The sequence below is a fragment of the Zootermopsis nevadensis genome, unplaced genomic scaffold, assembly GCF_977971745.1.
Source record: "Zootermopsis nevadensis isolate Lab colony 2312 unplaced genomic scaffold, Znev_1.0 Znev_ptg000008l, whole genome shotgun sequence".
NCBI lineage: Eukaryota > Metazoa > Arthropoda > Insecta > Blattodea > Termopsidae > Zootermopsis > Zootermopsis nevadensis.
The window spans coordinates 12,332,455-12,345,782 of record NW_028259140.1 but is presented as its reverse complement, the minus strand read 5'-3'; the positions used below and the strand labels follow the sequence as shown (position 1 = coordinate 12,345,782).

At 44.4% G+C, this 13,328-nt stretch overlaps 1 long non-coding RNA gene across 1 annotated transcript in view; it reads right to left on the bottom strand.

The window, feature by feature from the left end:
* The window catches only part of LOC110840496 (uncharacterized), a 167,188-nt gene that overhangs the window by 42,216 nt on the left and 111,644 nt on the right, over positions 1-13,328 (bottom strand). The window lies entirely within an intron of this gene.

Genomic DNA, 13,328 nt, shown 5'->3' with positions numbered 1-13,328 from the left:
AGTCCTGCAGAGGCCGGTTGTTGCAGACACCGAGACAGGTAAGAGGCCGAGTCCGACAGAGACAGGATGAGGCATTCACCGAGTTTCGCGGGCATCACTTGGGGAAAGATTAGAAAAATGTTGACATTTTTCAAAATTTTCGAAAAACCAAAAAATGCTGGAAATTGTCTGAAAGGCGCACAAAACGTAAAATTTTTGAAAATTTTGAAAAAAAATTTGAAGGTGAAATTTTTCAAAATTTTTTGGTTTTGTGCGCATTTCGGCCAATTTGCAGCACTTTTTGATTTTTTGAAAATTTTGAAATTTTTTCAAAATTCCACCACCTCACGCCTTGCAGAACTTGTCTCTCAGGGACTGTTTCAGATGTACTGTGTTTGACGAACGCGGTCTGTGCCTGACTCGGGCTCTGCGCGGACCTGTCTCTGTATGACGTGGCTCTTACGTGCCGTCTCTGACAAGCACAGGTGCCACAAGCAACACGTAAGGCAGAGACCCTCAGCAGCAGAAGCCGAGTCCTGCAGAGGCCGGTTGTTGCAGACACCGAGACAGGCAAGAGGCCGAGTCCGACAGAGACAGGATGAGGCATTCACCGAGTTTCGCGGGCATCACTTGGGGAAAGATTAGAAAAATGTTGACATTTTTCAAAATTTTCGAAAAACCAAAAAATGCTGGAAATTGTCTGAAAGGCGCACAAAACGTAAAATTTTTGAAAATTTTGAAGGTGAAATTTTTCAAAATTTTTTGTTTTGTGCGCATTTCGGCCAATTTGCAGCACTTTTTGATTTTTTGAAAATTTTGAAATTTTTTCAAAATTCCACCACCTCACGCCTTGCAGAACTTGTCTCTCACGGACTGTTTCAGATGTACTGTGTGTGACGAACGCGGTCTGTGCCTGACTCGGGCTCTGCGCGGACCTGTCTCTGTATGACGTGGCTCAGGTGCCAGATTAGAAAAATGTTGACATTTTTCAAAATTTTCGAAAAACCAAAAAATGCTGGAAATTGTCTGAAAGGCGCACAAAACGTAAAATTTTTGAAAATTTTGAAAAAAATTTTGAATGTGAAATTTTTCAAAATTTTTTGGTTTTGTGCGAATTTCGGCCAATTTGCAGCACTTTTTGATTTTTTGAAAATTTTGAAATTTTTTCAAAATTCCACCACCTCACGCCTTGCAGAACTTGTCTCTCACGGACTGTTTCAGATGTACTGTGTGTGACGAACGCGGTCTGTGCCTGACTCGGGCTCTGCGCGGACCTGTCTCTGTATGACGTGGCTCTTACGTGCCGTCTCTGACAAGCACAGGTGCCACAAGCAACACGTAAGGCAGAGACCCTCAGCAGCAGAAGCCGAGTCCTGCAGAGGCCGGTTGTTGCAGACACCGAGACAGGCAAGAGGCCGAGTCCGACAGAGACAGGATGAGGCATTCACCGAGTTTCGCGGGCATCATTTGGGGAAAGATTAGAAAAATGTTGACATTTTTCAAAATTTTCGAAAAACCAAAAAATGCTGGAAATTGTCTGAAAGGCGCACAAAACGTAAAATTTTTGAAAATTTTGAAAAAAATTTTGAAGGTGAAATTTTTCAAAATTTTTTGGTTTTGTGCGCATTTCGGCCAATTTGCAGCACTTTTTGATTTTTTGAAAATCTTGAAATTTTTTCAAAATTCCACCACCTCACGCCTTCCAGAACTTGTCTCTCACGGACTGTTTCAGATGTACTGTGTGTGACGAACGCGGTCTGTGCCTGACTCGGGCTCTGCGCGGACCTGTCTCTGTATGACGTGGCTCTTACGTGCCGTCTCTGACAAGCACAGGTGCCACAATCAACACGTAAGGCAGAGACCCTCAGCAGCAGAAGCCGAGTCCTGCAGAGGCCGGTTGTTGCAGACACCGAGACAGGCAAGAGGCCGAGTCCGACAGAGACAGTATGAGGCATTCACCGAGTTTCGCGGGCATCACTTGGGGAAAGATTAGAAAAATGTTGACATTTTTCAAAATTTTCGAAAAACCAAAAAATGCTGGAAATTGTCTGAAAGGCGCACAAAACGTAAAATTTTTGAAAAATTTGAAAAAAATTTTGAAGGTGAAATTTTTCAAAATTTTTTGGTTTTGTGCGCATTTCGGCCAATTTGCAGCACTTTTTGATTTTTTGAAAATTTTGAAATTTTTTCAAAATTCCACCACCTCACGCCTTGCAGAACTTGTCTCTCACGGACTGTTTCAGATGTACTGTGTGTGACGAACGCGGTCTGTGCCTGACTCGAGCTCTGCGCGGACCTGTCTCTGTATGACGTGGCTCTTACGTGCCGTCTCTGACAAGCACAGGTGCCACAAGCAACACGTAAGGCAGAGACCCTCAGCAGCAGAAGCCGAGTCCTGCAGAGGCCGGTTGTTGCAGACACCGAGACAGGCAAGAGGCCGAGTCCGACAGAGACAGGATGAGGCATTCACCGAGTTTCGCGGGCATCACTTGGGGAAAGATTAGAAAAATGTTGACATTTTTCAAAATTTTCGAAAAACCAAAAAATGCTGGAAATTGTCTGAAAGGCGCACAAAACGTAAAATTTTTGAAAATTTTGAAAAAAATTTTGAAGGTGAAATTTTTCAAAATTTTTTGGTTTTGTGAGCATTTCGGCCAATTTGCAGCACTTTTTGATTTTTTGAAAATTTTGAAATTTTTTCAAAATTCCACCACCTCACGCCTTGCAGAACTTGTCTCTCACGGACTGTTTCAGATGTACTGTGTGTGACGAACGCGGTCTGTGCCTGACTCGGGCTCTGCGCGGACCTGTCTCTGTATGACGTGGCTCTTACGTGCCGTCTCTGACAAGCACAGGTGCCACAAGCAACACGTAAGGCAGAGACCCTCAGCAGCAGAAGCCGAGTCCTGCAGAGGCCGGTTGTTGCAGACACCGAGACAGGCAAGAGGCCGAGTCCGACAGAGACAGGATGAGGCATTCACCGAGTTTCGCGGGCATCATTTGGGGAAAGATTAGAAAAATGTTGACATTTTTCAAAATTTTCGAAAAACCAAAAAATGCTGGAAATTGTCTGAAAGGCGCACAAAACGTAAAATTTTTGAAAATTTTGAAAAAAATTTTGAAGGTGAAATTTTTCAAAATTTTTTGGTTTTGTGCGCATTTCGGCCAATTTGCAGCACTTTTTGATTTTTTGAAAATTTTGAAATTTTTTCAAAATTCCACCACCTCACGCCTTGCAGAACTTGTCTCTCACGGACTGTTTCAGATGTACTGTGTGTGACGAACGCGGTCTGTGCCTGACTCGGGCTCTGCGCGGACCTGTCTCTGTATGACGTGGGTCTTACGTGCCGTCTCTGACAAGCACAGGTGCCACAAGCAACACGTAAGGCAGAGACCCTCACCAGCAGAAGCCGAGTCCTGCAGAGGCCGGTTGTTGCAGACACCGAGACAGGCAAAAGGCCGAGTCCGACAGAGACAGGATGAGGCATTCACCGAGTTTCGCGGGCATCACTTGGGGAAAGATTAGAAAAATGTTGACATTTTTCAAAATTTTCGAAAAACCAAAAAATGCTGGAAATTGTCTGAAAGGCGCACAAAACGTAAAATTTTTGAAAATTTTGAAAAAAAATTTGAAGGTGAAATTTTTCAAAATTTTTTGGTTTTGTGCGCATTTCGGCCAATTTGCAGCACTTTTTGATTTTTTGAAAATTTTGAAATTTTTTCAAAATTCCACCACCTCACGCCTTGCAGAACTTGTCTCTCACGGACTGTTTCAGATGTACTGTGTGTGACGAACGCGGTCTGTGCCTGACTCGGGCTCTGCGCGGACCTGTCTCTGTATGACGTGGCTCTTACGTGCCGTCTCCGACAAGCACAGGTGCCACAAGCAACACGTAAGGCAGAGACCCTCACCAGCAGAAGCCGAGTCCTGCAGAGGCCGGTTGTTGCAGACACCGAGACAGGTAAGAGGCCGAGTCCGACAGAGACAGGATGAGGCATTCACCGAGTTTCGCGGGCATCACTTGGGGAAAGATTAGAAAAATGTTGACATTTTTCAAAATTTTCGAAAAACCAAAAAATGCTGGAAATTGTCTGAAAGGCGCACAAAACGTAAAATTTTTGAAAATTTTGAAAAAAAATTTGAAGGTGAAATTTTTCAAAATTTTTTGGTTTTGTGCGCATTTCGGCCAATTTGCAGCACTTTTTGATTTTTTGAAAATTTTGAAATTTTTTCAAAATTCCACCACCTCACGCCTTGCAGAACTTGTCTCTCAGGGACTGTTTCAGATGTACTGTGTGTGACGAACGCGGTCTGTGCCTGACTCGGGCTCTGCGCGGACCTGTCTCTGTATGACGTGGCTCTTACGTGCCGTCTCTGACAAGCACAGGTGCCACAAGCAACACGTAAGGCAGAGACCCTCAGCAGCAGAAGCCGAGTCCTGCAGAGGCCGGTTGTTGCAGACACCGAGACAGGCAAGAGGCCGAGTCCGACAGAGACAGGATGAGGCATTCACCGAGTTTCGCGGGCATCACTTGGGGAAAGATTAGAAAAATGTTGACATTTTTCAAAATTTTCGAAAAACCAAAAAATGCTGGAAATTGTCTGAAAGGCGCACAAAACGTAAAATTTTTGAAAATTTTGAAGGTGAAATTTTTCAAAATTTTTTGTTTTGTGCGCATTTCGGCCAATTTGCAGCACTTTTTGATTTTTTGAAAATTTTGAAATTTTTTCAAAATTCCACCACCTCACGCCTTGCAGAACTTGTCTCTCACGGACTGTTTCAGATGTACTGTGTGTGACGAACGCGGTCTGTGCCTGACTCGGGCTCTGCGCGGACCTGTCTCTGTATGACGTGGCTCTTACGTGCCGTCTCTGACAAGCACAGGTGCCACAAGCAACACGTAAGGCAGAGACCCTCACCAGCAGAAGCCGAGTCCTGCAGAGGCCGGTTGTTGCAGACACCGAGACAGGTAAGAGGCCGAGTCCGACAGAGACAGGATGAGGCATTCACCGAGTTTCGCGGGCATCACTTGGGGAAAGATTAGAAAAATGTTGACATTTTTCAAAATTTTCGAAAAACCAAAAAATGCTGGAAATTGTCTGAAAGGCGCACAAAACGTAAAATTTTTGAAAATTTTGAAAAAAATTTTGAAGGTGAAATTTTTCAAAATTTTTTGGTTTTGTGAGCATTTCGGCCAATTTGCAGCACTTTTTGATTTTTTGAAAATTTTGAAATTTTTTCAAAATTCCACCACCTCACGCCTTGCAGAACTTGTCTCTCACGGACTGTTTCAGATGTACTGTGTGTGACGAACGCGGTCTGTGCCTGACTCGGGCTCTGCGCGGACCTGTCTCTGTATGACGTGGCTCTTACGTGCCGTCTCTGACAAGCACAGGTGCCACAAGCAACACGTAAGGCAGAGACCCTCAGCAGCAGAAGCCGAGTCCTGCAGAGGCCGGTTGTTGCAGACACCGAGACAGGCAAGAGGCCGAGTCCGACAGAGACAGGATGAGGCATTCACCGAGTTTCGCGGGCATCATTTGGGGAAAGATTAGAAAAATGTTGACATTTTTCAAAATTTTCGAAAAACCAAAAAATGCTGGAAATTGTCTGAAAGGCGCACAAAACGTAAAATTTTTGAAAATTTTGAAAAAAATTTTGAAGGTGAAATTTTTCAAAATTTTTTGGTTTTGTGCGCATTTCGGCCAATTTGCAGCACTTTTTGATTTTTTGAAAATTTTGAAATTTTTTCAAAATTCCACCACCTCACGCCTTGCAGAACTTGTCTCTCACGGACTGTTTCAGATGTACTGTGTGTGACGAACGCGGTCTGTGCCTGACTCGGGCTCTGCGCGGACCTGTCTCTGTATGACGTGGGTCTTACGTGCCGTCTCTGACAAGCACAGGTGCCACAAGCAACACGTAAGGCAGAGACCCTCACCAGCAGAAGCCGAGTCCTGCAGAGGCCGGTTGTTGCAGACACCGAGACAGGCAAAAGGCCGAGTCCGACAGAGACAGGATGAGGCATTCACCGAGTTTCGCGGGCATCACTTGGGGAAAGATTAGAAAAATGTTGACATTTTTCAAAATTTTCGAAAAACCAAAAAATGCTGGAAATTGTCTGAAAGGCGCACAAAACGTAAAATTTTTGAAAATTTTGAAAAAAAATTTGAAGGTGAAATTTTTCAAAATTTTTTGGTTTTGTGCGCATTTCGGCCAATTTGCAGCACTTTTTGATTTTTTGAAAATTTTGAAATTTTTTCAAAATTCCACCACCTCACGCCTTGCAGAACTTGTCTCTCACGGACTGTTTCAGATGTACTGTGTGTGACGAACGCGGTCTGTGCCTGACTCGGGCTCTGCGCGGACCTGTCTCTGTATGACGTGGCTCTTACGTGCCGTCTCTGACAAGCACAGGTGCCACAAGCAACACGTAAGGCAGAGACCCTCACCAGCAGAAGCCGAGTCCTGCAGAGGCCGGTTGTTGCAGACACCGAGACAGGTAAGAGGCCGAGTCCGACAGAGACAGGATGAGGCATTCACCGAGTTTCGCGGGCATCACTTGGGGAAAGATTAGAAAAATGTTGACATTTTTCAAAATTTTCGAAAAACCAAAAAATGCTGGAAATTGTCTGAAAGGCGCACAAAACGTAAAATTTTTGAAAATTTTGAAAAAAAATTTGAAGGTGAAATTTTTCAAAATTTTTTGGTTTTGTGCGCATTTCGGCCAATTTGCAGCACTTTTTGATTTTTTGAAAATTTTGAAATTTTTTCAAAATTCCACCACCTCACGCCTTGCAGAACTTGTCTCTCACGGACTGTTTCAGATGTACTGTGTGTGACGAACGCGGTCTGTGCCTGACTCGGGCTCTGCGCGGACCTGTCTCTGTATGACGTGGCTCTTACGTGCCGTCTCTGACAAGCACAGGTGCCACAAGCAACACGTAAGGCAGAGACCCTCACCAGCAGAAGCCGAGTCCTGCAGAGGCCGGTTGTTGCAGACACCGAGACAGGCAAGAGGCCGAGTCCGACAGAGACAGGATGAGGCATTCACCGAGTTTCGCGGGCATCACTTGGGGAAAGATTAGAAAAATGTTGACATTTTTCAAAATTTTCGAAAAACCAAAAAATGCTGGAAATTGTCTGAAAGGCGCACAAAACGTAAATTTTTTGAAAATTTTGAAAAAAATTTTGAATGTGAAATTTTTCAAAATTTTTTGGTTTTGTGCGAATTTCGGCCAATTTGCAGCACTTTTTGATTTTTTGAAAATTTTGAAATTTTTTCAAAATTCCACCACCTCACGCCTTGCAGAACTTGTCTCTCACGGACTGTTTCAGATGTACTGTGTGTGACGAACGCGGTCTGTGCCTGACTCGGGCTCTGCGCGGACCTGTCTCTGTATGACGTGGCTCTTACGTGCCGTCTCTGACAAGCACAGGTGCCACAAGCAACACGTAAGACAGAGACCCTCAGCAGCAGAAGCCGAGTCCTGCAGAGGCCGGTTGTTGCAGACACCGAGACAGGCAAGAGGCCGAGTCCGACAGAGACAGGATGAGGCATTCACCGAGTTTCGCGGGCATCATTTGGGGAAAGATTAGAAAAATGTTGACATTTTTCAAAATTTTCGAAAAACCAAAAAATGCTGGAAATTGTCTGAAAGGCGCACAAAACGTAAAATTTTTGAAAATTTTGAAAAAAATTTTGAAGGTGAAATTTTTCAAAATTTTTTGGTTTTGTGCGCATTTCGGCCAATTTGCAGCACTTTTTGATTTTTTGAAAATTTTGAAATTTTTTCAAAATTCCACCACCTCACGCCTTCCAGAACTTGTCTCTCACGGACTGTTTCAGATGTACTGTGTGTGACGAACGCGGTCTGTGCCTGACTCGGGCTCTGCGCGGACCTGTCTCTGTATGACGTGGCTCTTACGTGCCGTCTCTGACAAGCACAGGTGCCACAAGCAACACGTAAGGCAGAGACCCTCAGCAGCAGAAGCCGAGTCCTGCAGAGGCCGGTTGTTGCAGACACCGAGACAGGCAAGAGGCCGAGTCCGACAGAGACAGGATGAGGCATTCACCGAGTTTCGCGGGCATCACTTGGGGAAAGATTAGAAAAATGTTGACATTTTTCAAAATTTTCGAAAAACCAAAAAATGCTGGAAATTGTCTGAAAGGCGCACAAAACGTAAAATTTTTGAAAAATTTGAAAAAAATTTTGAAGGTGAAATTTTTCAAAATTTTTTGGTTTTGTGCGCATTTCGGCCAATTGGCAGCACTTTTTGATTTTTTGAAAATTTTGAAATTTTTTCAAAATTCCACCACCTCACGCCTTGCAGAACTTGTCTCTCACGGACTGTTTCAGATGTACTGTGTGTGACGAACGCGGTCTGTGCCTGACTCGGGCTCTGCGCGGACCTGTCTCTGTATGACGTGGCTCTTACGTGCCGTCTCTGACAAGCACAGGTGCCACAAGCAACACGTAAGGCAGAGACCCTCAGCAGCAGAAGCCGAGTCCTGCAGAGGCCGGTTGTTGCAGACACCGAGACAGGCAAGAGGCCGAGTCCGACAGAGACAGGATGAGGCATTCACCGAGTTTCGCGGGCATCACTTGGGGAAAGATTAGAAAAATGTTGACATTTTTCAAAATTTTCGAAAAACCAAAAAATGCTGGAAATTGTCTGAAAGGCGCACAAAACGTAAAATTTTTGAAAATTTTGAAAAAAATTTTGAAGGTGAAATTTTTCAAAATTTTTTGGTTTTGTGAGCATTTCGGCCAATTTGCAGCACTTTTTGATTTTTTGAAAATTTTGAAATTTTTTCAAAATTCCACCACCTCACGCCTTGCAGAACTTGTCTCTCACGGACTGTTTCAGATGTACTGTGTGTGACGAACGCGGTCTGTGCCTGACTCGGGCTCTGCGCGGACCTGTCTCTGTATGACGTGGCTCTTACGTGCCGTCTCTGACAAGCACAGGTGCCACAAGCAACACGTAAGGCAGAGACCCTCAGCAGCAGAAGCCGAGTCCTGCAGAGGCCGGTTGTTGCAGACACCGAGACAGGCAAGAGGCCGAGTCCGACAGAGACAGGATGAGGCATTCACCGAGTTTCGCGGGCATCATTTGGGGAAAGATTAGAAAAATGTTGACATTTTTCAAAATTTTCGAAAAACCAAAAAATGCTGGAAATTGTCTGAAAGGCGCACAAAACGTAAAATTTTTGAAAATTTTGAAAAAAATTTTGAAGGTGAAATTTTTCAAAATTTTTTGGTTTTGTGCGCATTTCGGCCAATTTGCAGCACTTTTTGATTTTTTGAAAATTTTGAAATTTTTTCAAAATTCCACCACCTCACGCCTTGCAGAACTTGTCTCTCACGGACTGTTTCAGATGTACTGTGTGTGACGAACGCGGTCTGTGCCTGACTCGGGCTCTGCGCGGACCTGTCTCTGTATGACGTGGCTCTTACGTGCCGTCTCTGACAAGCACAGGTGCCACAAGCAACACGTAAGGCAGAGACCCTCACCAGCAGAAGCCGAGTCCTGCAGAGGCCGGTTGTTGCAGACACCGAGACAGGCAAGAGGCCGAGTCCGACAGAGACAGGATGAGGCATTCACCGAGTTTCGCGGGCATCACTTGGGGAAAGATTAGAAAAATGTTGACATTTTTCAAAATTTTCGAAAAACCAAAAAATGCTGGAAATTGTCTGAAAGGCGCACAAAACGTAAAATTTTTGAAAATTTTGAAAAAAAATTTGAAGGTGAAATTTTTCAAAATTTTTTGGTTTTGTGCGCATTTCGGCCAATTTGCAGCACTTTTTGATTTTTTGAAAATTTTGAAATTTTTTCAAAATTCCACCACCTCACGCCTTGCAGAACTTGTCTCTCACGGACTGTTTCAGATGTACTGTGTGTGACGAACGCGGTCTGTGCCTGACTCGGGCTCTGCGCGGACCTGTCTCTGTATGACGTGGCTCTTACGTGCCGTCTCTGACAAGCACAGGTGCCACAAGCAACACGTAAGGCAGAGACCCTCACCAGCAGAAGCCGAGTCCTGCAGAGGCCGGTTGTTGCAGACACCGAGACAGGCAAGAGGCCGAGTCCGACAGAGACAGGATGAGGCATTCACCGAGTTTCGCGGGCATCACTTGGGGAAAGATTAGAAAAATGTTGACATTTTTCAAAATTTTCGAAAAACCAAAAAATGCTGGAAATTGTCTGAAAGGCGCACAAAACGTAAAATTTTTGAAAATTTTGAAAAAAATTTTGAAGGTGAAATTTTTCAAAATTTTTTGGTTTTTTGCGCATTTCGGCCAATTTGCAGCACTTTTTGATTTTTTGAAAATTTTGAAATTTTTTCAAAATTCCACCACCTCACGCCTTGCAGAACTTGTCTCTCACGGACTGTTTCAGATGTACTGTGTGTGACGAAAGCGGTCTGTGCCTGACTTGGGCTCTGCGCGGACCTGTCTCTGTATGACGTGGCTCTTACGTGCCGTCTCTGACAAGCACAGGTGCCACAAGCAACACGTTAGGCAGAGACCCTCAGCAGCAGAAGCCGAGTCCTGCAGAGGCCGGTTGTTGCAGACACCGAGACAGGCAAGAGGCCGAGTCCGACAGAGACAGGATGAGGCATTCACCGAGTTTCGCGGGCATCACTTGGGGAAAGATTAGAAAAATGTTGACATTTTTCAAAATTTTCGAAAAACCAAAAAATGCTGGAAATTGTCTGAAAGGCGCACAAAACGTAAAATTTTTGAAAATTTTGAAAAAAATTTTGAAGGTGAAATTTTTCAAAATTTTTTGGTTTTGTGCGCATTTCGGCCAATTTGCAGCACTTTTTGATTTTTTGAAAATTTTGAAATTTTTTCAAAATTCCACCACCTCACGCCTTGCAGAACTTGTCTCTCACGGACTGTTTCAGATGTACTGTGTGTGACGAACGCGGTCTGTGCCTGACTCGGGCTCTGCGCGGACCTGTCTCTGTATGACGTGGCTCTTACGTGCCGTCTCTGACAAGCACAGGTGCCACAAGCAACACGTAAGGCAGAGACCCTCACCAGCAGAAGCCGAGTCCTGCAGAGGCCGGTTGTTGCAGACACCGAGACAGGTAAGAGGCCGAGTCCGACAGAGACAGGATGAGGCATTCACCGAGTTTCGCGGGCATCATTAAGGAAAGATTAGAAAAATGTTGACATTTTTCAAAATTTTCGAAAAACCAAAAAATGCTGGAAATTGTCTGAAAGGCGCACAAAACGTAAAATTTTTGAAAATTTTGAAAAAAATTTTGAAGGTGAAATTTTTCAAAATTTTTTGGTTTTGTGCGCATTTCGGCCAATTTGCAGCACTTTTTGATTTTTTGAAAATTTTGAAATTTTTTCAAAATTCCACCACCTCACGCCTTGCAGAACTTGTCTCTCACGGACTGTTTCAGATGTACTGTGTGTGATGAACGCGGTCTGTGCCTGACTCGGGCTCTGCGCGGACCTGTCTCTGTATGACGTGGCTCTTACGTGCCGTCTCTGACAAGCACAGGTGCCACAAGCAACACGTAAGGCAGAGACCCTCAGCAGCAGAAGCCGAGTCCTGCAGAGGCCGGTTGTTGCAGACACCGAGACAGGCAAGAGGCCGAGTCCGACAGAGACAGGATGAGGCATTCACCGAGTTTCGCGGGCATCACTTGGGGAAAGATTAGAAAAATGTTGACATTTTTCAAAATTTCCGAAAAACCAAAAAATGCTGGAAATTGTCTGAAAGGCGCACAAAACGTAAAATTTTTGAAAATTTTGAAAAAAATTTTGAAGGTGAAATTTTTCAAAATTTTTTGGTTTTGTGCGCATTTCGGCCAATTTGCAGCACTTTTTGATTTTTTGAAAATTTTGAAATTTTTTCAAAATTCAACCACCTCACGCCTTGCAGAACTTGTCTCTCACGGACTGTTTCAGATGTACTGTGTGTGACGAACGCGGTCTGTGCCTGACTCGGGCTCTGCGCGGACCTGTCTCTGTATGACGTGGCTCTTACGTGCCGTCTCTGACAAGCACAGGTGCCACAAGCAACACGTAAGGCAGAGACCCTCACCAGCAGAAGCCGAGTCCTGCAGAGGCCGGTTGTTGCAGACACCGAGACAGGTAAGAGGCCGAGTCCGACAGAGACAGGATGAGGCATTCACCGAGTTTCGCGGGCATCACTTGGGGAAAGATTAGAAAAATGTTGACATTTTTCAAAATTTTCGAAAAACCAAAAAATGCTGGAAATTGTCTGAAAGGCGCACAAAACGTAAAATTTTTGAAAATTTTGAAAAAAATTTTGAAGGTGAAATTTTTCAAAATTTTTTGGTTTTGTGCGCATTTCGGCCAATTTGCAGCACTTTTTGATTTTTTGAAAATTTTGAAATTTTTTCAAAATTCCACCACCTCACGCCTTGCAGAACTTGTCTCTCACGGACTGTTTCAGATGTACTGTGTGTGACGAACGCGGTCTGTGCCTGACTCGGGCTCTGCGCGGACCTGTCTCTGTATGACGTGGCTCTTACGTGCCGTCTCTGACAAGCACAGGTGCCACAAGCAACACGTAAGGCAGAGACCCTCAGCAGCAGAAGCCGAGTCCTGCAGAGGCCGGTTGTTGCAGACACCGAGACAGGCAAGAGGCCGAGTCCGACAGAGACAGGATGAGGCATTCACCGAGTTTCGCGGGCATCACTTGGGGAAAGATTAGAAAAATGTTGACATTTTTCAAAATTTTCGAAAAACCAAAAAATGCTGGAAATTGTCTGAAAGGCGCACAAAACGTAAAATTTTTGAAAATTTTGAAAAAAATTTTGAAGGTGAAATTTTTCAAAATTTTTTGGTTTTGTGCGCATTTCGGCCAATTTGCAGCACTTTTTGATTTTTTGAAAATTTTGAAATTTTTTCAATATTCCACCACCTCACGCCTTGCAGAACTTGTCTCTCACGGACTGTTTCAGATGTACTGTGTGTGACGAACGCGGTCTGTGCCTGACTCGGGCTCTGCGCGGACCTGTCTCTGTATGACGTGGCTCTTACGTGCCGTCTCTGACAAGCACAGGTGCCACAAGCAACACGTAAGGCAGAGACCCTCACCAGCAGAAGCCGAGTCCTGCAGAGGCCGGTTGTTGCAGACACCGAGACAGGTAAGAGGCCGAGTCCGACAGAGACAGGATGAGGCATTCACCGAGTTTCGCGGGCATCACTTGGGGAAAGATTAGAAAAATGTTGACATTTTTCAAAATTTTCGAAAAACCAAAAAATGCTGGAAATTGTCTGAAAGGCGCACAAAACGTAAAATTTTTGAAAATTTTGAAAAAAAATTTGAAGGTGAAATTTTTCAAAATTT